The 25,362-nt window shown below is 40.8% G+C and overlaps 1 long non-coding RNA gene across 1 annotated transcript in view; it reads left to right on the forward strand.

Moving 5' to 3' along the window:
* The window catches only part of LOC134603155 (uncharacterized), a 58,808-nt gene that overhangs the window by 10,206 nt on the left and 23,240 nt on the right, over positions 1-25,362 (forward strand). Inside the window, exons 2-5 of the long non-coding RNA XR_010090456.1 lie at positions 12,528-12,599; positions 15,744-15,763; positions 16,360-16,431; positions 19,030-19,132. This is a non-coding gene — a long non-coding RNA (uncharacterized LOC134603155). The remainder of the gene's footprint in view (positions 1-12,527; positions 12,600-15,743; positions 15,764-16,359; positions 16,432-19,029; positions 19,133-25,362) is intronic.

Here is a 25,362-nt window from a genome sequence, read left to right on the forward strand (position 1 = left end):
ACTTCTGCTATTTTTGGAGTACAGGTCTCCCAATTCATTGCTCCATTAATTGTTTTGACTGGGGCAATATACAAGTCATTCATATTGTTTTGTTGCTGTGATGCCAATTCAGGCAGTATTGTTCCCCATTAATTTAGTTCTCTCTATCGTGGAAACAGATATGTTCTGGGAGAAATAAATATAGGGTCAATACAAACTGATCTCTGGAATTCCTTAGTAGGAATGTACAAAGGACAAGAGGTCATCTAATCCGAATAGCAAAAATGAGATTTCACCAACAGCACTAACAGTAAATTGAGCTGAAGAGCACACTAACAATACTTTTAAAACCTGCACACATGTTTAACTTTCTTCAAAATGAGTTAATTATTACTTTCTTTTGGATCATTAAAAGTTGTAAAACGAATAAAAAGTTAAACTTGATAGAATCTAATCCCATTTTACCCTGTAATACTAGTCCTGGCAATTTCTGAAGGAGGAAGGTGAAGAAGGTAGATGAGGCTGAAACAGTTACTCAATAATTTTGCCAGGGTAATCCCTGTTAAGGCCTGTATTTTAAAAGCCCGCTATTATCTGGAATTAAATTATTCCACAGTGTTTAAAAAATGTATACCAAAAGTATGGTAAGTTTCATAAAGTAAGTATATTTAGACAAAATCTCAAGATAACAGGGTCAACCTTAATTTGACATGCCCATATTAATACCATTAATTCTGGTATTAATATTTTTCAGCATCTTTGCTGAAATGCTTAATTTGACAGCTTGGTATTTTAACTCTCCAAGTTCTGGAATATGCAATGCCAGGACATTCTACATGAGTTATCACTTTGTTGAACACACATTATTTTTAAGATGGGCATGCCTATATTGCATATTAGCCAAGATTTGGGAACTTGAGAAGTGCTAACTCTACTACACAGCTCTGGATTTGTACAGAAGGAGGCCACTGGGGACTGTGTAACCAATTGGCAGATTAAGCAACATTACATGGAGAGTATTGAAATATGGATCGAAACATATGATATCAAGATGGTTAGAAGATTATTATTAACTGTCTGTGTTTCAAAACAAGCTTATAGTGCCATTACATTCTAAATCACGCTAATTTAAAATGTATACCTATTCAGTATTTGAAGAGGGAGACACGCGGACATTTGTAAAATGAGTTTATTTAATATCAGATTTAGAGAAGCGTAACTAGTGTATATAAAAGTTATGCAAAGTGTACAATTTTATTTGTTATGGTTCTTTGTAGTGCTGACAGAAAGTCATGAAAGTGGACTATTTCCAGTGAAAATGTTAGTCACTGACCATGATTTAAAGTCTACACATGCTCTGATTGGCTGAAAACAAAACATAGCTTTAAAGTCAAAGTTGTTAATTCAATCAAATTCTTATTACCTGTATTTTTTAGACAAGATAAAACTAGTGCCATATGCTTTTACATTTTTTCAAGTTTGCTGTGTTAATATGTTAAAGGTACATTCTAAGCACCAAAACATTAGCTTAAAGGACCACTCTAGTGCCAGGAAAGCATACTCGTTTTCCTGGCACTAGAGTGCCCTGAGGGTGCCCCCACCCTCAGGGCCCCCCTCCCGCCCGGCTCTGGAAAGGGGAAAGGGGTAAAAACTTACCTTTTTCCAGCGCTGGGCGGAGAGATCTCCTCCTGTTCTCCTCCTCCGATCCTCCTCTTCTCCTCCCCGTCGGCTGAATGCGCAGCCGACGGGGCGCAGCCACAGTTTCTCTGAAACTGCTATGTTTCTGAAAAAATGGGTTAACCCTAGAAGGACCTGGCACCCAGACCACTTCATTAAGCTGAAGTGGTCTGGGTGCCTAGAGTGGTCCTTTAACCCCTTAAGGACACATGACGTGTGTGACATGTCATGATTCCCTTTTATTCCAGAAGTTTGGTCCTTAAGGGGTTAAGTGAGTAATTTTGGTTCACAAATCATGCCTTTGCAGTTTCTCTGCTCAATTCTCTGCCATTTTGGAGGTAAATTGATTTGTTTATGCATCTCTCGCCACACCACTACTGACGACACTCACACTTTACACTTCCTGAAAAAAAAAATCTACATTTTTAAAATTTCCTTAAGTGCATTGTTTGATTAAAATGTCTCTGTCTGCATGTGTGAGAGTGCAGCACTGGGCTCCTGGGAGATAAAGCACGAGGATATAAAGAGGCTCCCCTGGATGGAAATGGCAGTGGCCGTAAAAACAGCTTCAGGTAAGTAAAACCTACCTTCCCTTGCACCCCCAGGCCACCCACACCATACAGCGATGTCATCATTGGGGGTCTTTGAAAGACCCCAGAAGGTTACAGAGCTGTTTTAATTTAGAATTTCTTGTCTCCTGCTGTGCTAATAGAATGCTAGAGCCCTCAACAGCCTCGTGTGTGATTAAAGCAGGGGCGTACCTAGAGCATATGGCACCCGGGGCCGGTCCTAGTTTTGGCACCCCCCCCCCCCCCCCCCCCGCACTTTAAAATGTCCAAAACACCCACAATTTTTTTTAATGTATGTAGCATTGAGCAGTGCTTCCATGTTTCAATGTAAGCATGCTCTTGTATGGAGTAAGTGTGAGTAAATGAATGGGTGTGTTTGTATGTAGTGTTGGCATTTTAATGCAGGCATGCTTTTGTGTGTAGTGTTGGCGAGATGCAGTGGTGTGGTTATATATAATGGTGATGTTTTAATACAGAGGTGTGTTTGTATGTAGTGTTTGCACTGGAATGCAGGGATGTGTTTGTGTGTAGTGTTGGCAAGATGCTGAGATGTGGGATTGCCATATTTAAGGACACCAAATAAGGGAGCTATCTGCTAAACAGCACCCTAATTTGGTATCTTTACATATGGAATCTCACATAAGGGCACCAATTTAGGGAATTCTCTACTAAATAGCTAAAAGATCTACATTTTAAAAGCCTTTTTCTTAATTTTAATATTTAGGTTGTTTAGTAGATAACTCACTTATTTGTTATCCTTATGTGGGATTGACATATTTAAGGACACCAAATTAGGGAGCTATCTACTAAACATATACACAACCACAGATATACAAACGCATTTAGTTATTAAGAGGTCCAACCAACCTCCCTACCTTACTCTGGGAGTGACAAGCGGTTGCTGCTGGGATCTCTGTGCTCTTCCTTCACAGCTCACTTGCACGACCAGTAGTGATGCCGATGCCAGGATGACGTCATACCCCGGCTGCCGGCTTACTGCAGGGCGTACACAAGCTCCTATATGGTCCATAAAAATGTTTAATCTCACTGCCTTCCAGTATATATCTGTCCTATCTGTCTGGGGGAATGTGACAACGTGGATGTATATGTAAGTGGGTGAGTATTACGATCAGGAGAAAGGTATATGGCAGGGTGGGACAGTGTGGTGGATACTATGTCAGTGTGTGCCATTGCACACAGTGGATTGAAGGAGGTGACTGCAGGCGAGGTGGTGAGTATATGGTGTTTTATGTCACGGGTGGGAACAATGGGATTGGGTGTTATATGGAAGAGAGGATATTATGTCAAGGCAGGGCCAGGGTGTATGGCAGGGTGTGTATTATGATACGGTGGAGGTATATAGCAGGGAGGGGATTATGGCAGTGTGGGTATTATATGACATGTTAAAGGGGTATATGCCAGGGTGGGAATTATGACCAGGTAGTGGGTTTATAGCAGGGAGGATATTATGACAAGGCAGGGGTGTATATGGCGGTGGTGTATATGGCAGAGAGGGCAGGGGTGTTGAAAGAGGGTGTGACAGAGTGACTGAGGGAGGGGGTGACAGGGAGACTGAGGGAGGGGGTGACAGGGAGACTGAGGGAGGGGGTGACTGGTGACTGAGGGAGGGGGTGACTGGTGGCAGAGTGAGGGGGTAACAGAGTGACTGAGGGAGGGGGTGACTGGGTGACAGGGTGACTGAGGGAGGGGGTGACAGAGTGACTGAGGAAGGGGGTGACAGGGTGACTGAAGGAGGGGTTGACTGGTGACTGAGGGAGGGGGTGACTGGTGACTGAGGGAGGGGGTGACAGGGTGACTGAGGGAGGGGTTGACTGGTGACTGAGGGAGGGGTTGACTGGTGCCTGAGGAAGGGGGTGACAGGGTGACTGAGGGAGGGGTTGACTGGTGACTGAGGGAGGGGGTGACAGGGTGACTGAGGGAGGGGGTGACTGGTGACAGAGTGACTGAGGGAGGGGGTGACTGGTGACAGGGTGACTGGGGAGGGGGTGACTGGTGACAGAGTGACGGGGTGACAGGGTGACTGAGGGAGGGGGTGACTGGTGACAGGGTGACTGGGGAGGGGGTGACTGGTGACAGAGTGACTGAGGGGGTGACAGGGTGACTGAGGGTGTGACAGGGTGACTGAGTGGCTATGGGGGGATGACAGGGTGACTGAGGGAGGGGGTGACAGGGTGACTGGTGACAGAGTGACTGAGGGGGGTGACAGGGTGACTGGTGACAGGGTGACTGGTGACAGGGTGACTGAGGGGGGTGACAGGGTGACTGAGGGGGGTGACAGGGTGAGGGGGTGACAGAGTGACTGAGGGAGGGGGTGACAGGGTGAGGGGGGGTGACAGGGTGACTGAGTGGGGGGGTGACTGGTGACTGAGGGAGGGGGTGACAGGGTGACTGAGGGAGGGGGTGACAGGGTGACTGAGGGGGTGATTGGTGACAGGGTGACTGAGGGGGGTGACAGGGTGACTGAGGGGGTGACAGGGTGACTGGTGACATGGTGACTGAGGGGGGTGACAGGGTGAGGGGGGGTGACAGGGTGACTGAGTGGGGGGGTGACTGGTGACTGAGTGGGGGGGGTGACTGGTGACTGAGGGAGGGGGTGACAGGGTGATTGAGGGAGGGGGTGACAGGGTGACTGAGGGAGGGGGTGACAGGGTGACTGAGGGGGGTGACAGGGTGACTGAGGGGGGGTGACAGGGTGACTGAGGGAGGGGGTGACAGGGTGACTGAGGGGGGTGACAGGGTGACTGAGGGGGGGTGACAGGGTGACTGAGGGAGGGGGTGACAGGGTGATTGAGGAGGGTGAGGGGGTGACAGGGTGATTGAGGGGGTGATTGGTGACAGGGTGACTGAGGGGGGTGACAGGGTGACTGGGGGGGGTGACTGATGACAGGGTGACTGAGGGGGGGTGACAGGGTGACTGAGGGGGGTGACAGGGTGACTGAGGGGGGTGACAGGGTGACTGAGGGGGTGATTGGTGACAGGGTGACTGAGGGGGGGTGACAGGGTGACTGAGGGAGGGGGTGAGAGGGTGACTGAGGGAGGGGGTGACAGGGTGACTGAGGGGGGGTGACAGGGTGACTGAGGGAGGGGGTGACAGGGTGATTGAGGGGGTGACAGGGTGACTGAGGGGGGGTGACAGGGTGACTGAGGGAGGGGGTGACAGGGTGACTGAGGGAGGGGGTGAGAGGGTGACTGAGGGAGGGGGTGAGAGGGTGACTGAGGGAGGGGGTGAGAGGGTGACTGAGGGAGGGGGTGAGGGTGAATTTACAATAATGTTTCTTACCATGATTCAGGGGCTGTCTCTCTCCATCCCAGCCCAGGCAGTGCAGGAGGTGCAGGCAGAGTGGCCGCAGGGGAGAATCCTGTCAGAATACACGCTCTGCGCCCCCTGCTGGCACACTCCATAACAGCATCCCTGGTGCTCAGTGATGACTCAGAACACAGGCTGGGAATCCCCTCCCTGTGCTCTGACTCACTCACTGAGCGCCGGAGCCGCGAGGGAGAGGACGACCAGCAGGAGGTACAGAGTGTGGCACCCCCCTACTGGATGGCACCCGGGGCGGACCGCCCCCCCCGCCCCCCCCTTAGTACGCCACTGGATTAAAGTTCAATTAACAGAAGAGAAGATAAGAACTTCTAATGTAAACATACCGTGCTGATTGAAAGTGAAACCATTTACTACACGAGGCTTTGTGAGTCATGGCCAAGGGAGGTGTGGCTAGTGCTGCATAAACATAAACACAAGTGATTTAACTCCTAAATAGCAGATACTTGAGCAACGAGAATGCAGTAGCATGATATGTACTCCAAAACCAGTTTATTAAAGGGACACTGCAGGCACAAAGACAACTTTAGCTTAATGAAGCAGTTTTGGTGTATAGTTCTTGCCCCTGCAGTCTCACTGCTCAATTCTCTGCCATTTAGAAGTTAAATCACTTTCTTTATGCAGTCCTATTCACACCTTCCTGCATGTGACTTACACAGCCATCCTAAACACTTCCTGTAAAGAGTCATTTCCTGCTCTGTTAATAGCTTGCTAGACCCTGCAGGAGCCTCCACTGTGTAATTAAAGTCCAATTTACAGAGCAGGGGATACAAACTTTTAAAGTAAGTTACATCTGATTGAAAAGGAAACCATGGCAGTGAATTGAACAGTGAAACATCAGAGGCATAATCTATACACAGAAACTGTTTCATTAGGCTACAGTTGTTTTGGTAACTCTAGTATCCCTTTAAGCTAAAGCTGATCTGGTGCTTAAGTGTCCCTTTAGGGCACATATATTAAAAGGAACGTACAGACACAAACTGTGCAGATGGCATATTTACCTTCAATAAGATTCATTCTATGCATTATTAAAATAATAGTTTAAAATATATACTTTCCTTAAAATACCTCCCTCCTTAACCAAGATGGTCAAACATAATAATGGATGCGGTGGCTGTGTGAATATCGCTATTTATTTAATTTGTGATCTTTCATTGCTTTTCCTAACTGTTAATGTTTTACAGGATGAGGAAACATAAAAGTAACATCTCCCCTAAACATGTCCTACCAATTTGGCCATCACAATATTTTGATTAAATGACATGTTATTCCCTATAATCTAGCATCAATTAATATTTTGTGACAAATGCACAGTGACACTTAAAATATGAGTAAAATAAAATAAGATAAAACCTTTGACAACATTTTATATGGTGTTCTAGCTTGTTTGTGAATAAGCTATATAAAATATATTAATGTATCATATTATTTGTTTGACTTTGAAGAATACATTAATGTTACATGCCTGGAGAGCATGTCCAAAATTGCAGGTACACATATGACATGAGTAACTTGTATACCTATAACATGAGTAACTTTTCACTCCCCCTATCCAAGTAGATCTCCCACTATTCCCTCTGGAACAGGAAAGGGAATTCTTAGACAAAGGAGGATGGGATCACTTATACAGAAACCATCCATGAAGAGGCGGTTTGTTTCTAAGAATTCTCCAGAGTGGGGAGTGAGCATAGTGAGGATCTTTAAAACTGAGACCCAAGATTACAAAAAAATAAAATAAAAAAAAATGCTCACCTTCAAGGTTCTTGATCAGCAGCAGGTTCTGCCCAGACCAGACCAGTAGCCTTTTATTCTTGTCCATGGGTCTGAAATATGTCAATAAATCCGCTGTCCAGTCCAGCGAAGGATAAAGGAATATGTATGTTCAGTCCCTGGCAGCAGTCCCATTTATTAGATAAAATGAATGGAATTGCTGAATACTGCTCTGGTCACAGTTCCATGAATGGAGCTGTACAGTAGGAGGACATGTAAAACCCCCCTTGTGCACAGCCATGGTCCAGAATGTCACAGAGTTAGTTAGTGTGAATGGCGAATGTGTGGCACACGGCATCTCATTTCTCTGACCTGTGAATTCAAAGTAGAAGGCTTATCGCTGCAGTATTTATTTATTTATTGCAAATTAATGCAATTAGAAAGAACTGTGTGTGACACAGGAGACTCCCTGACATGATAAATGACGCTATGGACACAATCTGTGATGGTGCTTGCGGTGTACTTGCTCATGGCATATGCTTTGAAAGATGTTGCTTTGCAATTGCTTTTGAGAATAATATGGTTAAAGAACGTTGCCGTATAGAATTATTTATGTACATTCTTACTTATATGGCTCAGACACATTCAGCGACACTAGTTGCATTCACTTATGGGGTTTAGGAAACTTAATTTGACAGACAGAAGCGAAGCATTCTATTTTAATTAAATCAAGCTACACAATATGTGCTGGTTCTAATTACCTTTTGAAAATAAGGCTATTTTACATTGTGGAGATGGTTATCTTTAGGTTTGTTGTGTTTCTCATAAGATGTCCATACTACTGCTTCGTTATACCTTCTAAATAGCTCACACGGCTCAAGGATGATTATATCAAATCACAAACCTCTGATTTTGCCAAATTTGCAGCATGTCAATTCTCTGTTTTACATCAATGGGGACTATTCCGAGCATCTTAACATCTCCAAATCCAAAGCTTTTGTATGATTCTTATGAATAGAGTAAAATATGTGTCTAAAGTACACCTCTAAAGTATGTAACTCTATGCTATAAATCTATCTTCTCCAACTAATACAAAATTCATCCCACTGTGTTTTTACCTTTGGATAACACTTTTTTGTTAGGCGATTGGTTTCAAAACCTACATTGAAATGTAAGCAATAGTCAAGCTAGTATTCTAATTACACAGCTGCATAGGAAATTATAGATTTCTGATTTTATATAAGAAATAAATAATTGAGAATATACTCTACATGGCAATTCAATTTTTCAACAAAAGTCATTTACACAGATTCCCTAGAACCAGAGTAGGAAACCTTTGGCACTCCAGATGTTGTGGACTACATCCTCCATAATGCTCTTACACCCATAATGCTGACAAAGCATCATGGGAGGTGTAGTCCAAAATATCTGGAGTGCCAAAGGTTGCCTATGCCTGCCCCAGAACATGCCATTTATGCGAAAAATTTAAAATTTGTATGGATCTTGGTGCATCACATTAGGTTCCATGTTATGCTTTTTTTTAACCTTTAGTGCAAGTGGCCAGTACTACTCCACACTTTACGTTCACTGTACTTAAAAGAATACTCTAAGCACCATAACCACTACAGCTCACTGCAGGAGACCACTAGCATTACTGGTGGCAAATTGTCAAGTTGCTTACAGGTTTCAGTCAATGAATAGTGTCCTAACTTAAGTATGAATACTGAGTTGGTATGATTATGTTGACATATGAATGTCCTCATATAAGACCGGTACTCGTTATAGCCAGTATTTCTAAATAATTTGCCACTTACTGCCAGAAAGTGATTGGGGACTCCTGGTACCTTAATCGCTACAACATACTGTAGTTGTTATGTTGGTTTGAAAGTCAATTTAATAAGTTCCCCCTGTGATTCACATTCCCACATTCACATAACCTGTGCCTTCAATCAGCAACTTCAGTGAGTTAATAAACTCCATGACACTCAAGAACAATGGCCATTGATATAACGTGCAAATCTTTACTGCAAAATGTTAGCCAAAAAAAGGTTCAAATGGAAAATATCTAAAGCTAGGCAGAGTGGGGAACGTTTTTCCAAATTTGTTAGCATGGGCTACATTTTGCAAGTTGGTCGTTGATTTGCCAAAACTATATATCTAATGAATTGATCTATAAGTGAGGTATTGCATGCAATTTTTGAAGTGTTAGAGACTCTTTTTTAATTTTTTTAAATCATGTTTATGATGGAGAGCAGTTAAGCAGCACAAGTCACACTCCAAAATGATTAGACACATTCGCTTCAACCAGTTCACTAACAAAAATTGAATGCACAAGTTTTATTTTTATTTTTAAAAATCAAAATGAAGTTTACCCCATAAAAATTCACTTAATGTCAATGTTTCTCAGTAAGTATCTGCAAAATAAATAGATATGGCAGGGCCCTCCGCTACGCCAATACAATAAGCACGTGTGAATTAGAAACTTTATTTATGCCATTGAAGAATCAGGAGGTGAGTACAGACGAGTGGGCTCTTTGTGACAGAAAAAGGAATTTCAGACCCTGAAATATTGCAAGGAAAAAGAGGCCTGCCATATAGTTTGTAAAATATGTTGTTCCTCCAATATGTCTGTAAACGATCAACAATTAAATAAAAATGTAAAATTATGTACAGAACAGTAATCTATGCACACAACTGCGGTTCAATCCTCCATTTACGCTCTATTTACTTTTCCTGCCTTTTTAAGTTCTATTTTAATATTCTAACTTAAACAAGTGTTGTAGTGAAGGTGTTAATGATTCACATGAGAAAATATTAAATTTTTAAAAATAATTTTTCAGTTCTTTGTATACACACTTTCAAGTAGTTTGCAAAATTACAGAACATTTAGTAAAGGGCAAATAAAAACAATGCAGGGAACAGGTCTGAATATCGTGTTCCGCTGTTTGAAAGACTAGTAAGTGATGTATTGTAAGCTCGTTTGAGCAGGGTCCTCATCAGCCTATTGTTCCTGTAACATTTTGTGATTGTCTCATTTATTGTTAAATTCCCCCTTTATAATATTGTAAAGCGTTGCAAAATAAGTTGGCGCTCTATAAATGCCAATTAGAACAATAATGTATGTCTGAAAAATGTGACCCCGTAATGCGGAATTTGCACCCTAAGCAGACATAAAAATGTTTAATTGTACAAGATCATGTATATTTAATAATGTGCAAAACCTCTCGATGGACTTTGCCCAAAGCTTAGAAAAAGTTAAAGCGAGTTATTAAAAAAATGTATCTCTCAGGTGTATTCAAAACCACTTTCCATGTTAAAATACACAGTCTGTCAAATCGTCTGAAATAGACAGACACAAATGACATTGTATTTCCAGGAATCGTGAAGTTTAAAGGCTACAAAACAAATAAACTAAACTGCAATGTGTGCACTAACATGTATTCACTTAACAAACAGATGCAAAAGTAATGCTAATCAAATTAACCACTTTGGAACAATTCTCCAGTTTAGAAAAAAAATTTAACCTCGAAACAACGTAAACAAACAAACAAACAAAAATTCACAATTCTGCAAAAATCCAACTAAAGATATATAATTTAGTAGAACCATTTCTTGGACACATGGACTCCACGTGGCAACATCAAACATGAGGTCTGCTTCAGGGGGATGTTTAGACAACCTTTCCCACCACTTCATAAATATGCTCCTTTGTTTCAATGTCCCACTAGCACTATTGTATAAGGCAGGAGGAACCTCTTTCTGTACTGTGTTCTTACAAAGTATTCCAAAGACTCATGTCTATGAATGGGTAAAATGACTGTAAACGAATGATGGATTGTTTGTCTGCAGGCTTTGTGACACTGCTTATACTTCAATACATCATTCCTTATCACAATAGATAATATTCTGACCCAGCTGATAATAAGGGAGGAGCTACAATGAATTATGGGAAAGTCTTTAATCCCACTACACCCCCCCTCCCTTTTTTACCTCCAGATTGGGCTTGAGATAAAGTTTAAACCCTCAGCAAATGGAATGAAAATTAGAATCTCAACCAAAAAATGCTACAGTTCAGTGCTGTTTGGTTTAACATGCAGAGATCTTTCAGACTAATGTCATTTGTCTCAGAGTTATCTCAGTGTGACGGATTAAACTGTAACTTTGGTTTGAAGTGAAAAATGATTGCTCTTCAAGCAGAGCAAACACAAAGGGTTAAGATCTGAGTATGGACAGATGCTTTAAGTCAAACCTACAGCTCAGTGCCAGAAAAGATTAATGTTACCTATAGTTTGTGTAAAATGACCTTGCAAACAGAATTTCCCCTCAATTGTGCAAGTCACATTTAAAATAGTGATAATCTGTGTAACTAAAAAAAAATCACATAATGTATCTTTCCAGCAGCCAAGGGGTTAGAAACAATTTAAAGGTATACACAATATAATCTAAATATAGCATATATATATATATAATTGAGGCCTTATTATTCTGTTTTCGAAGCTGCACTTTAGCTATTTATAGTATACAATATCTGAAAATGAAGACTGCATACGCAATAGGATATTTTAGGACATTAGGTACTTGTTTACCTTTTTTTTTCTTAATATTAAATGAACCAAGATTTGCACTATATTTATCAAATTGTTAAGATGTGTATGGTTAGATAGCTACTGTAAGACACAAATATTTCACCCGATAGTTTACATCCACCATACTGTACACAAATCAATGTTAGTATACAAGCAGACTCTGAAAAGGGGTTTCCCTTACACCACTAAAGCAGAACAAGCATAAAATGGACTATTAAAAAAAAAAAAAAAGAATCATTATAATACAGGTTAGACAGTGAATAATGTCCCAGATTGACTTGAGAAATATAAGCGAAAACAAACTGGGTATTTTTCCTAATGGCTTGGCAATATTAGCTTAGATTTTGCAATTTTATTTTTATATTTCAAATTGCAATTTAATATGTAGTGCATAAACCTCATGGATGTAATATGTTTTGCCTTCTTTTGGATCAACAGCAAAAACATATGTAAGGAAGGCTGAACTTGATGGACGCAAGTATTTTTTCAGCTATGTTACTCTGTAACAATGTAAAGGATGTATTTAACCCCTTAAGGACCAAACTTCTGGAATAAAAGGGCATCATGACGTGTCAGACACGTCATGTGTCCTTAAGGGGTTAAAGTGGTAATATTTATATTCTATAACATTAACAATTTCGGTAATTGTTACTATTTATTCAGACCAACTCAACTTGACATGATTTGCAAAACTTGGTCAATCCCTTGTGAGGCCAGCACAGCATGGGAGAAAAGGTGAGTACAATCACATTTTTACTTCAGGACTTTAGTGTCAGGAAGACATGTTTGCATTCCTGACTCTATAGTGTTCCTTTAACCCCTTAAGGACGGAGGACGGTTCAGGACCGTCATCGGCATTTTTGCATTGCCGACCGAGGACGGTCCTGAACCGTCCTAACGGTCCAATGTACTTACCCGATCGCCGTCGTTCCCCCGGCGGCGATCGGCGGTGCTCCCGTTGTGGGGAGACTGCCTGCAGCCCAGACAGTCTCCCCATGGCGGATTAGGACCCCTGTGGCCATGTGATCGCCCAACAGGACGACCACATGGTCACAATAGGTGTCCTAGTCTCTGCCTGCAGGGGGACTGTCTGTGCTGACAGGCAGTCTCCCTGCTTAGTGTAAAATCATAAAAAAAAAAAGTTTAAAGTTAATAAATAAAAATAATAATTATATATGTGTATATATATATATATGATATATAGACGTATATTATATATATATAATATACGTCTAAATATCACATATATAATGTCATACTAAGTGTATTTTTATATTAATATGTACATATATTAATATAAAAATACACTTATAATTAAATTACACACGTGTATATATATAATATATATAATAACTATATATATTGTATATATATTATTATAAACTACAAATAATAAGTAATTTAAATTAAACTAAAAAAATTAAAAATAATAATAAAAATTTAAAAAAAAATTATATATCTATACGAAATTTTATTCTAACTGTATTTTGATATTAATATATATATATTTATATCAAAATACACTTAGAATGAAATTGTATATATATATCTATGTATATATAAATAAATAAAAAGAATACGAACTATTCATATGTCCATATACAAAATTACATAAATAATTATATAAATATACACGTAGACTTCAAATATATAAATATGCATATATATTTAAATTCTACGTGCGTATTTATGTAATATTTTTACATAATTAAGTTATTTTATTGATTGCAATTTAAGGGACCTGCCTGCCAACCCAGGCCGAAAGTCCAGAGAATTTAATTTGCTATAACTGTATTTTACCCTGTAACGTTCTACGACACCCTAAAACCTGTACATGGGGGGTACTGTTTTACTCGGGAGACTTCGCTGAACACAAATATTAGTGATTCAAAACAGTAAAACATATCACAGCGATGATATTGTCAGTGAAAGTGACTTTTTTTGCATTTTTCACACACAAACAGCACTTTTACTGATGATATAATTGTTGTGATACATTTTCCAGTTTTGAAACACTAATATTTGTGTTCAGCAAAGTCTCCTGAGTAGAACAGGACCCCCCATGTACAGGTTTTATAGCGTTTTTGAAAGTTACAGGGTCAAATATATGGGTCAAATATTTTTACATTGAAAATGGCCAGGTTGGTTACGTTGCCTTTGAGAGCGTATGGTAGCCCAGGAATGAGAATTACCCCCATGATGGCATACCATTTGCAAAAGTAGACAACCCAAGGTATTGCAAATGGGTTATGTCCAGTCTTTTTTAGTAACCACTTAGTCACAAACACTGGCCAAAATTAGCGTTCAATTTAGTTTTTTACTTTTTTCACACACAAACAAATATGAACGCTTACTTTGGCCAGTGTTTGCGACTAAGTGGCTACTAAAAAAGTCTGGACATACCCCATATTGAATACCCTGGGTTGTCTACTTTAAAAAAAATATTTACATGTGGGGTGTTATTTAGCGATTTATGACAGATAATAGTGTTACAATGTCACTATTGATACATTTTAAAAATATAGGTTTTGAAACCGCAATATCCTACTTGTACCTATAGCCCTATAACATGCAAAAAAATAGCAAAAAGCATGTAAACACTGGGTATTTTTAAACTCAGGACAAAATTTTGAATCTATTTAGCAGTTTTTTTCATTCGCTTTTGTAGATGAGTAAAATATTTTTTACATAAAAGTCAAAAAACATGTATTTTTTTCAATTTTTCATCATATTTTTTCATTTTTAAAAAAATAAATTAGATGAGATTATATAAATAATGGTATGTAAAGAAAGCCCCTTTTGTCCTTAAAAAAACAATATATAATTTGTATGGGAACAGTAAATGAGAGAGCGGAAAATTACAGCTAAACACAACCACCACAAAAGTGTCAAAAAGATGCCTGGTCGCAAATGTACAACATCGCAAAAACAGTCCGGTCCTTAAGGGGTTAAAATTACCAACATAGCACACTTACTGTCAGCTTGCTTTACAGACCCTGTTTATTGTTAAAAGGGTAGAGCATTACTGATTAGAACACGGTTAGGCCAAAATAGCCTTTATAAAAACATATCTGATGGGAAGAACATTTTTGGCCTAAAAAATTGAAATTCACTTTGAATTGGCAATGTGATCTCTTTAGTGGATAACCCTGCCGTTTGTTATGATGACCGTGACCAGCACTAGTCCACAAAGTGTTAATTAGATTCCGATGGAGAAACCATCATTCTTTTCCCCTCAATTCACTACATGTAACATCATTCTTGGTAGGCATTTAGTTGACCAGAGCTACTGGTTTAGTCACAGAGCATCGGCAGTCAAATTAATAGTATATTTTGCATCCAGGAAGATAAGCCCAGGATTTTAAACTGTGACTCTATAGGAAATAAAAACGTGAAAAAAGAATACGTTAGAAAACAAAGCAAAACGGTCCATATAAACATATAGGAGAATAACCGTATGACGCAAATAAATAAATAAATAAATAAATAAAAAAGTGAAGCTGTGACCTGGTTGGTAAGAACTCACCATGCAACTCGGTGTCCTTCACAAAGTAATTATGAAACATACCTCTAGGATACAGTCTACCTACTAGTAGAATGGGATGCATTTAAAGGCTCTTATCATTCAGTTATGTTTATTTTAAATAAAGTACACATTTAAAAAGTGCCTCTCTGTTGTCCTCTGTGGTTGTTGCTTTATTAACATCCTCAGAGAATGCTCACAGACAACATACGATAAGTTACAATACAATATGTATACACTGCAGTAGGAGTTAAATATTGATGTTCATGTTTTCTGTACATATCTCACTATGCTGTATTTTCCCACTGAATACTCTGTATACTTACTGATTTTATCTTATTTTCTTTATATTTTAGGCACACTTGCAAGCCGACAGGTAGGAAGACATTTTTATTTTTTCCATACCTTTTTGCCTTCAGATGGACCCAACAGCTGATTTAGGTGAGCCTGTCAGAGGACCACTTGAAATCTAGGACCTATAGGCCCCAGATGGAAATATTCCAGTAAAAGCTATTTTCTATGTAGGCATCTGTAATTTCATATATATGCTTGATTTATAATTTTATGTATTGTAAATATATAAAATATTTTTCAGTTGTTTTGCTATGCTGCACCGTTTTACCAGTGGGTGTTTTGTACATATACAGGGTTATTGACTAAAGTAAGAACTGCAGGAAATTCAAAGTAAACTCAAAGTGAATTTGAAATTTAAGGTCAAAATAGCCAAATCGGAATAATTCTCCTAGCCAGCTATGCTTTCAGTTCAGCTACTTTGTCCTTATATTTAAAATTCTCTTGGAATTCCCCACAATTCTCACTTTTTTCTAGTGAATAATCCTGTGAGTGATCACTTTTGATCCTGAACTTCAACCTATTTTTTTTTTTATTATTTACCGAAAAGTCTTGATCGATTTGCAGATTATATTTTTATATTTGCCTCTGAAAAACTTTTGTTCACTTTCTGTTTTACAGTGTTTGACAGTGTAAGTGGAAACGTTACAAACGGATGCTTTCCGTTAAGCCAGATGTGAGGACGCACCTATGGTAAGTATAACTTTTTATAATTCAATAAAATAGTAGCTACAACAATAATGTCATGTAATCGTGTTTCTGTATCGAGTTGATCGCAAGGCATATATAGTATAATATTTACCAATACATTCAACTGTTTTTGCTAAAATAGTAGAGGATATTTAAAGGACAACTAAAGGCACCTAGACAACAGCATCTCAATGTAGTGGTCTGGGTACAGTATCTTTTTAGTTTGAACCCTGTAATGTAGAAAAATCCAGCTATGTAAAAAAACATTGAATTGACTGAGATCATGAGTCTTGATGTTCTCAGCTAGGAATGTGGAGTGGCCACAGGGAGACCAGCCTGGCAAGGTTAGAAAGGTAATTAAAACATACCTTTCGGCATTGGACATACCTAAATAGGTACGGGAACACTATGAAGTTAGGAATACATGTTTGTGTTCCTAATGCTATAGTGTTTCTTTTAAGAGAGCCACCTTCCTTTAATATAGACAATTCTGTTTTCTGCACTCTCTCAACTGTTTCCCTAAAATACCCCCTCCATTCCTGTTAGCGGTAATTAACCCTCTGTTTATCTGCCAAGCTCTTCAAATGTAGTTTAACCCCTTAAGGACCAAACCTCTGGAATAAAATGGAATCATGACATGTCACACATGTCATGTGTCCTTAAGGGGTTAAAGTCTCCCCAACACATCTGACATTTGCTTTATAGCTAATTGTAAATTCTCAAATATCTTAGTAAAACATTTTGTAATTTATAATAGAAACATAATGCTTGGAAGTGGACTAGGTGTATCCATAACACAGTGGTGGAACTAATGTAGTGAGAGTCCTGGTGCAAGAAACGATTTTGGGCCCCCTATACTGCAAGGGTGACTAAAAGGTAGATCCCCATCTATCGTACAACTCCCACAATGCAATGCCAACTGGGGTTCTACCATTTGCCTATCCTTTCAGTCTTGTATTTCTGAGCAGTGTTTGTGCGTTTCAATGTAATTTAGTTTTTGTATGAAGTATGTGTGTGTGCATGTAGAGGTGTATTTGTATGTACCTTGCCATTTCTAAGCAATGTCTGTGTGTGAATGCAGGGGTGTGTTTGTATATGATTTGGGCATTTTAATAGCACAAGTTAAATGGCAAGTGGTTTGAGATATATTTCTAAAAAATATCTTTAAAGGAACACTATAGCATCAGAAATACAAACATGAGACTATAGTGTCTGAAATGCCTGCAGGGTCGTGATAAATAAACATTTTATCTCATTGAATGAGTTATAGTGCCTGTAGTCCCCTGGCATTGTTCTATCATTCAGTGTCAACCCATTTTTGAGCAGATTAACATTAAATAAGGGTCCCAGAGCACACGTAGCCTGGCTCCCATTGAGATATCGCTATGGCAGAGATTACACACTTCCTTCTAGCTATACCAGTTCATACCAGCAATGGGGGCACCGTGACAGGCTAAATGCAGTCCACTGACACTCTCTGTCAATCACGGTCACCCATTGCTGCTTAGGCTAATTCTTCCTCATTAGTGCAAGCAGCAGAGGGGGTATGAGCTACAGGGGACTCTCATTCAGCATTAAAACATTAAAACCGGCTTAATGCTGAATGGAAGGATGTGCCAGGGGACTCCAGACACTATAAGCACTTTAATAAGATGGAGCTGCTTTGCAACCTTTCAAAAATGAGGGAGCAAAGTAATTCTACCCCTAGACCCGCAAGGACTCTTGAACTACTGTAGACTGTCTGCAGGTATTCCACAACCTTAAAGGGTTACTTTAGGCAGCAACACATGTGGTGCAATATTTAGGTTAGTTTACACTTACAGCTAATTATGCCATTTTTTTTCTCAGTTTTTTAAATTAATTAATTAATTTATTATTTTATTGTCTTAATAAATAATTAGTATTACTTAGCCTTGCCCTGTAAGGATACTATTACCCTTTTCTCCAGCAGTGATTCATTTTTGTACTGATGTCACAACTTAGGTCTCTGTGAGGTGTTCAGCTTTTAGATTTTAGGATATAAAATTCTCAGAAATCCTTGCTGTGTTCATAATTCACTACTTATAGGAACCAGTTGCTCTAAAATGTACAATAGGCATCAATTACTTCCTGGAGTGGTGGGAAAATGTTTATTTTATTATATATCATTTGAGAGTCCTAAATATCTCCTGCCATGATCTAGCTCATTAGTGAATTAAATTATATTTTTCTTTCAGAGAGAAACTTAAAATATTCAGAGAAAATTAGCCTAAAGTAAAATAAATGCTTGATATGATTGGCATGCAGAACTTTTTTCATGGACTCAATATGAGTATTAAAACATGAAATTGGATAATCTATACTTATAGAATAAGATGTAGAGCGGAAAGAGAAAGGAAGGAATACGAAAAAGAATAAACATTTAATTACAATCACAGAGTAACTTTTTCAAAACATATTTATAGAAGATCCTTCTTAGCTATGTCTTTTTACACTAAATGTGTCTGTTTGTGTGTGTATGCGCTTATAGAAACCGAACAACATATATAACTATATATGTATTTGTGCTCCTTTACAATTTGTGTGTACTAATATTTGTGTGTACTAACATTCTTTATATAGTTTTATTGCTGAGTATGTTGTCTGAATCCATCACTGAATGGATTAAAGCATGCGATGAAGAACTACCCTGATACGCTACATACACTACGAAGTTAAATCAACTGTAAGTAAATCCAGAAAAATGCAGAACCTGTTAATTTGTCAATCATTATGGAAACATTAACCTAGTAGAAGCACAGGCAACCTTCGTCACTCCGGATGTTGTGGACTACATCCTCCATAATGTTCTTACACCATAATGCTGGCATCATGGGAGGTGTAGTCCAAAACATCTGGAGTGTCGAAGGTTGCCTATGCCTGATCCTAGTACCTAATACAAAAAAAAAATACAGTTCTATCAAAAGTAACCTTTTTGTATATCCATGCACTACAATATCTATAGTGAGAGCAGCAAAATTAACATATACTGGTGATAAAAGTTAAATTAGTATCTATAAGTATTTCAGGACTGAAAAGTCTGTGAATTTGTCTCTATATACAGTAAGATAGAACATGGTAAGTATAGTGTAATAACAGTTTAATATGTTACTTATTTTGTAAACTACTGCTTTCTTAAGAGTATTACTGCTATAGGGATATCATTTTTGAAAGATGCAAGCATAGATTGTTGGCCCTCTCTTTTTAGCATGACGAGGACTTCTGCCGAAGTGGAATGACTTACTGATAGGCCTCCGAAGGCACTATTTGGAAAGTCCGAAAAAAGTTCATCACCGGGAGCAGTGAAGCAAGTTATGATCAACTTAACTGCACAGTGATTTTAAGTTTCGAGAAGCATTTTACCCCAAAGAACTTCTCAAGTACTCACTATTCTACGTTTAGTGATCTTATAAGTTTAGTGAATGAACTGCCTCCTAGAAAAAAATTATCTTGATGCTCATACTTTATGACAGCCCCTATAACAGTTAGATTCAGCTGCGAACCTATGTATCCTTTTATTTTGTACAAAAACCTAATGTTAGACATATGGCCCTAAAGTGATGGGTTGGATTTTGTGATTCATGCATACATCATTGTAGAAGTGCTTGGTCCTACTGTCCTTTTAAACTGTACAGTAGAAGTGGCACTACATTAGCGTCTTTCTATTCAGTTTCTGTCATTATAAGCATCTTTGCAATAGATGAATTAAACATCTGTCTGTCTGAAGATATCAGAGAATTTCAATCATTTACATATTTTTCAGAAAAGAAGATTATTTATTTTGTTTTCTTTTTTACTTCAAAAACATTACCGGACCACTAAAGTCACCCAGACCACTTAATTCAGTGTTGGCCTGTAATTTTAACCCTGCAATGTAAACCATTGCAGTTTCATAGAAACTGCTTTACATTACAATGTTAAATACTCCTCTAGTAGCTTTCTTCCAGACTGCTACTAGGGGCGCTTCCTTCTCCAGAACCGAGTGAAACTTGGCCTGGGCATCAAATGCAGCTGCATTTGATTGGCAGAGCGCGGGGTTTGTCCACCCATGCCTAGTTTAAAAAAAAAATAAAGATTGGAGGAGATCGTGGATGATGTCAGCTTAGACGAGTCACAGCATTGGAAATGAGGTAAGAAATCTTTATTTTACTGAGCAATGGGGGTTGGACGGTGATCACAAAGATATAAGGGAACATGTAGTCCTGAATTAACGATGATTATTTTTGGGACTAAATGTTTCCTTTACTATATAGGTAAGCCTTGAGAAATATATACATAGAAAGTTGAGTTAATCTAACATGCTGGGCTTACGGACATGACTGCCTTGTTCCTGAGCCTACTAGTGTGTTTAATATGTTCCTCTGCCTGTAAATCCATGTATGCTCTTTTTGCTTAATTTGCAAAGCACATTGGATAGTGTTCCCTCCCTACAGCACTTGTTTCTATAATACATGGAGCTTACACTCTATATGCATTTTTTTAAAATTCTTTATTTTTGTAGTGCAGAAGCTTCGAACAATCGCTTGTGAGGTACCCCAAAGGCAATACTCTAGCACATTATAAAACATTTAAACATAGAGGTACAGGATTAGTGATGTCGCGAACATAAAATTTACCGGTCGCGAACGGCGAACGCGAACTTCCGCAAATGTTCGCGAACGGGCGAACCGCCATAGACTTCAATAGGCAGGCGAATTTTAAAACCCAGAGGGACTCCTTCTGGCCACAATAGTGATGGAAAAATTGTTTCAAGGGGACTAACACCTGGACTGTGGCATGCCGGAGTGGGATCCATGGCAAAACTCCCATGGAAAATTACATAGTTGATGCAGAGTCTGGTTTTAATCCATAAAGGGCATAAATCACCTAAAATTCCTAAATTGTTTGGAATAACGTGCTTTAAAACATCAGGTATGATGTTGTATCGATCAGGTAGTGTAAGGGTTACGCCCGCTTCACAGTGACAGACCAAACTCCCCGTTTAACGCACCGCAAACAACCGCAATAGTCCAAGATTGGATACCAAGCTAGCCATGTCCCGTTCCTTGTCCTCACTGATGTCATTGAAGGTCTCTTCCTCCACCCAGCCACGTACAACACCAAGGGTCCCCGAAAGGTGACAACAAGCCCCCTGTATTTTTTTTTAAAATGTACACTACTGTTACAACAGATATGAGTTGCACTGGTGTGACACTGTGCCCTGGCAGGCCCTGAAACGCACACGTGTGAAGGAAACTGACTGCTATTATTTCACAGTCAAATTTCTAGTTTTTTTTAATGTACACTACTGTTACACCAGATATGAGTTGCACTGGTGTGACACTGTGTCCTGGCAGGCCCTGAAACGCACACGTGTGAAGGAAACTGACTGCTATTATATTACAGTCAAAAAAGTTTTTTTTTTTTTAAATGCAAGCTATTGTGACACCAGATATGAGTGGTGGCACTGGGCAAGTGGGCACAGTATACGCTGTGAGCCTGACACACACGCTGGCAGGCAGGCAACTGCAATTAGATTACACAAAAAAAAAAAAAGCAGACTGATGTTCTAGCCCTAAAAAGGGCTTTTTGGGGTGCTGTCCTTACAGCAGAGATCAGATGAGTCCTTCAGGACTGTAGTGGACACTGAATACACTAGCCTAGCTATCAATTTCCCTATTAAATCAGCAGCAGCTACACTGTCCCTCCTCTCACTAAGAATGCAGCTTCTGGGGGGCGGAGCCTAGCTGTCATGGAGGAAAGATGCACTTCGTGTGAGCTCCCTCAATATCTCAATAGCAACTATCAACAAGCGAATTTCACCCCAGAAGGGGATGACCCAGCAATGTTACTCCTACCTGACCGACCCGACATGCTTAATAGCGGTCAGCAACTCGACAGAGTCTTACTTACCTCCGCGTGGCAAGTGTGGCCTGGTGCTCACCGGGCAGGAGAGGCGGCCGATCTCCCGATCCTGGGATGCCCAGGAGCAGCTTCTTCCCGGCAGGAGCTCTGTTACCCCCCCCTCAGACCTTGTGGGGGTTATCACGGTCCACCCCTGAGAGGCTGTCTGGAGCTAATGGACGCACAGAGCACAGCCGCCCTGGCTGACATACTCATCTGCGACTCTCCCAATATGGCGGCAGCCGCGTGTCCTCCTGGTACATGCAGGATATTGAGTCTAAGCTGGACAGACTCTTTAATCAATTTTGAAAGCAAATAACAAGCAGGAAGCCCCAACAAGCTCCACCACAGCCCCAACAAGCTCCACCACAGCTAAGCGAAGCAGTCCCCATAAAAATCCACCAACGCAAAAGGCGTTGAAGATGGGACCGGAGGCACAAACAGAAATGCAGAGCCTGCCCCACGTCAAGCACTCACCTCCACCTTAAGCCACCACAATCCCGCACCGGACGTGAAGCACCACCGGGACAGATCCGACCACCCGACAAAACAAGCTTCCACCACCTCAAGCCGCGAACCCGGCACTCAGCCAGAGACTTGCCTTTGTTGTTCCAGGTATCAGGGACTCCCAGGGTCTGCACCTGGTGCTCAGAAGGGATCAGATAAGCACAAGCAGTAAACAGCAGCCTGCCAAGCATGTCCCACTTTAGCCGATCCTCCACACCATGCCTTTGATCACATGAACTGCTCTCTGCACATTAACTAATCGTAAGGTAGCAAGCATTTAAACATGTCATTATTTCACCTCCTAAAGAGTTTATTGCCATAGTTCCTTACATGCCTTTACCTTAACCATTCATGTATTAAGTTATTCACTAGTCTCATCTCATGGGGCGACTCACACTTGATTTTTAACTAGTGGTGGAGCTGCTGATATAAATACATAGTTGATAACGTGCAAGCTACACCCTAAACATGACAGCCATCTTTCACAACAATGTACTGCTATATACTCATACCCTCAGTGCAACTAGCCATGATATACGCACGTTCAGTCTAGCATGCTCAAATATAACACACTTCTGGCTAAAAAAAAAAATACAAAAATACAAAAAAAAAATAATGCAGCTTCAGGATCTGGGAGGGAGGGTCTGCTGCTGATTGGCTGGAATGTGTTTGCTGACTGTGAGGTACCGGGTCAATGTTTACTCAATGATGACGAATAGGGGGTGGACCGAACATCGCATATGTTCGCCATCTGTGGCGAATGCGAACAAGCTATGTTCGCCAGTAACTATTCACCAGCGAACTGTTCGGGACATCACTATACAAGATTGATCTTGCACAGTTTTATAAGGTTGAGTTGTGCGGTATCCGGTATCTATTGTCATTACTTAGGCATATTCATAACATAAAATAAACTATAATAAACTAATATGACGTCGCTTAACTTTCTGCTCATGGAATAAAAGTAAGATGCAGTGTTCAGCGTAATGGTAACTATACCAGCAAACTAGTGTAGTTGATTCCGTTTTCGCTTAATTGGGTCATGAATCAAACTTCAACATAACTTTTAGTACAGGCTAGGCAAATTATGAGGTGAATATAACATTAAAGGTAAGGTAAACCTGTAAGTCAGCTGGTGTACACTGGACACGCAAAGTGTAAAACATGCTTAATAACAATCAATGAACATAATCCACTTGCCTGACTGTAGCTAATGAGTATGTGTCTAACTGTGTGGATTCGCCAGATATGTAAAGGCTAGTTAATGCCTGGATAGATGCATACATGTTTAGGCTGTGCAACAGAATAAAGTCAAGCTAAATATGGTTAGCATGGGTAACATTTCTATAAAACTGTGGAGACACATGTGCACTTTAGAGTGAGTTATGTAGGGTGATAACAGCATGCAGTGTAAGCTTCAATAACCTATAGACGTGTAAATGTGATGCAATCTTTAGCTTAAGGAGTGTGTCCAAGTTAATTCTTGAGCCTAGGCTAGCAGGTAACTTAAGTGACTCAGGAGATGTGTGGCAGGGTCCTCCTTGGTAACATGGACGTGGCAGTGTGGTAGCTCAGCCGATGCCCGCCCTGGAGGCCATGCATGCGTGCACGGTGGGGCTTTCTGGGCATTGGTGTTGTGTGCACTGTCAGTGGGAGCCGATGTATTCCTTGTCACTTCCAGGTATGAGCACGATCCCCTCTGTGGGCCGTGGCATGTGTCTACTCACAGTTTGCTGGTATGCGGTTGAATCCGTAGAGGGTAGCCGCCTGTCGTGTAATGCTCCCTGTCTTGGGTCAGGCGAGGTGCTTATGTGTGGGGCCAGCGTGGCGCTCCTTTTTCCGCTTGTGTGGGAACAGGTGTTAGTGCCTGCGTGCCCGGTAGTTGCTTCCCGCTTTGCAGGTCGTTTTCCCTTTCCCCGCCAAGTAGCTGTTTTGGGAGTCCGCGGTAGCGTTCCGTAATGGCGGCGCCTGGTGGCAGGGCGGATCCACGCGGCCACCGCTTTCATCGCTTGATGTTGTGTTGCTCCTCGGTTGCGGAGTATTGCCCAGAAGCGTTCACAAACTTGGTCCATGGTTGCTGTGGGCTGAGGCTGCGGCTGCGGCTGGATGCTTGTTCCCTTTAGCTGGGGCCTGCGTTGGGCCGCCACCTTGGCTGTGCTGTAATGGTGCCAAACCCTTGAAGGCCCTGTGGCCCTGCAGGCCATCCTTGGGTGTGCTTAGCGTGGCTGGGGAGGACCGGGATGACCCCCGCTGGTCCAAGGGGGGGGGGAAGGGTGTTCGCCAGGTCGTTCCTGGGCCGGGGAGAGCGGCCGTCTCGCCCCGGCTCTGAGTACTGTAGGCCGCGATCAGCGTTTAACGCTCCCTCCTCCGACAGATGCCGGCTTTGCGGTAGTCGCTTCTATGGTGCACCCCCAGCATGGGTTGTGCACCCTAAGATGTCTGCAGGTTGGGTAATCTCTTCTATATCGGCAGATTTGTGCCCACCGGGCAGGAGCTCACTCGCCCCACGTCTACTCCGCTTGGCGG

This window comes from Pelobates fuscus, chromosome 3, assembly GCF_036172605.1.
Source record: "Pelobates fuscus isolate aPelFus1 chromosome 3, aPelFus1.pri, whole genome shotgun sequence".
NCBI lineage: Eukaryota > Metazoa > Chordata > Amphibia > Anura > Pelobatidae > Pelobates > Pelobates fuscus.